Here is a 2,366-nt window from a genome sequence, read left to right as displayed (position 1 = left end):
AGTTCGTGGAAGGGAACTTAATTAACCTTGGGAGAGTGAAAGAAAGTCAGAGATCATGCTTAGGACCTTGGTTTAGGATGCTTATATTTACGTCAATGTGTTTGTGGGGGGTGGGGTGGGGAGAGGGAGTAGTCTGCTTTGTGCATTTTACTAACAATATTTTTTAACCCTGAAAAAAGCTAGCTGGAATTTATGCCGCTCGGGGCCATTCAGCCACTCACGCAGTCCCGCTGAGTACTCCGTTGTGGGAGCCCCTGAACTCCCTTAGGAGGTTCTGTGTCTCGGTCTCAGCCTACATGGGGGATCAGCCCGCTAGGGAGAAGCGTTTGCGGTGCCCCCGCGCCCTGGCCTGACCTCCCAAGGGACTGCTAGGGAACACAGCGGGGTGGGGGTGGAGCCGTTCCGGCCACTGAGCCACTGAGCTTCTAGGCAGGGCCTGGTTGCGTTCCGGGGGAGGAAGATGAGGGCGAGAAGCGGGAGGCCGGGCCATTGTCCAGGGAGGGCGCATTTTTGTCCTGATGCTGCTGGTTGCTATAGCGAGGAGGGAAATCCAAACAGAAGAGCTCAGTTCGCCTCCCTTGGGCCTGGGAGCAGCATTCCCTCCTCTCAGCCAAAATAAAAGTGCCTCCCAGGGCCTGGCACCCCTTACCCGGAGAGTTGACTGTGGGCTATAGGAAGGGGCCCAGAGTATCCCAGAACTGAGCAAGGGGAGGGGGTGTCCAGCTACGCAGGGAACGACCAAAACGGTTACTGCTGGAGCTGGCCAGATGCACCAGCCACCTCTCGCTCTCTCTCCATTCGCTTCTGGCCCCACACCCCCACGCTTTTCCCGGCGTATTATATATATATTTTAGGGAAAAATATCACAACCTTTTCAAACTTGTGAAACTTTCCCGGTGGATGAAACCCCTTCTTGGTCGGGGCTGATGGCTGCGTTTAGGCTTTGGAAGCGCCGTCGGAAGACAGCGATGGCGCAGGAAGGAGAGAGAATACCAGCGGCAAAATGACCTGCCTGATACCAGTTTAAACATCACTCAAAGGAAATTTTGCTAGACAGTAGTGCAGATGCAAATTTCTACATTTAATAGAGACTCTTATTTTGCAGTAGTTTTTTTTTTTAAATGTCTTGCTATTCAACTTTGAAAACTGTGTGAAGGGAAGGTTACAATAAAGGCTCTTTATGGCTTATAATTTCTCCAACAGTATAGCTCAGAATAAGTGGGGAGAAACAGCAATATTTAGTTAATTGTGAGCTGTTAGCTTTAGAAAATTTTGAGTTGGTATTTTAAAAGGGGGGGGATTAGTTTACTGTAGATCAGGTAAAAGTTATTTATTTATGGGGACAAGTTATCTACACCAAAAAGGATTGGATAGTAAGGACTTTAAAAAATAAATTATCTCTTACTTTCCTGTGGCTTTTATTAGATTCTATCTCCCTCTCTTCCCCACCTCCCCTCTTTCTGCCTTTTGCCTAGAAGCTGCCTGAAAAACTAGAGAGAAAACTTTTATTTGACTAGAGAAAAACCGTCTGAAAAGCATAGTGAAAAGCATTTCTCTTTCTCCTCCATTCAAATATACCATTTCCTTTCCAGTGACAAGTCCCATAAAAAAGTTTACATAACTTTGTAAGAAGTTCCTTAATTCATAATAATAGTCACATTTTAAAAAGGCTTGAAAGAAATTATGTTAATGAAGAGAACATTTGCAGTAATTTGGTGATAATTATCAGAATCGCCACAAATTCGCAGAGGCTTGAACAATACGTGTTCAGAGAAAAGCAAAACACATTATTTTAATAGTCTGATATGCAAACTATGGACCGTTCAATTATGAGGCTTAATAATGCATACATGATGTGATCTTGTTATTGGGATGGGAAGGTCTGCGGTGAGTCACTCATAAGACCAAGTGTGTGCTCTCACATCCAGTAAAATCCATTGCCATGGATCAGGGGCCCCTGCCAAATTGCATTTAAGAGAATAAAAATTAATGACTGAGAATTTGAGCGTTAAATTAACATTAATTATATGACCTGCATGCTGGAAAGATTAAATTTCTTACACCCTAATTAGATAACATCTCCTCATATATCAAACAATTTCCATTTCCATTTCCAGGTTTCAGGAATACAATGCAAGATGGGGAGAGGCAGTAGTTGAGGGCTTCCCTTTTCTGAAGTTGGGTGTCCAGCCACCAACTCCACTGCTGTCCTTTTTTCCTTCCGTTGACTCTTCAGCAGGAAGAGCCCTCAGGTTGGAGGTCATCTCCTACTGGCTGCGGTAGTTGAGAGCAGAAAGCTTGGTGGGAGGTACCCAAGTAGACCTGGAGTATCAGAGGGACCTGTTGCAGCTGCCCCACGTACGCTG

This window comes from Furipterus horrens, unplaced genomic scaffold (genome assembly GCF_987537825.1).
Source record: "Furipterus horrens unplaced genomic scaffold, mFurHor1.1.pri manual_scaffold_6, whole genome shotgun sequence".
Lineage (NCBI taxonomy): Eukaryota > Metazoa > Chordata > Mammalia > Chiroptera > Furipteridae > Furipterus > Furipterus horrens.
The sequence above is the reverse complement of the archived record's forward strand: the minus strand, read 5'-3'. Positions refer to the sequence as shown.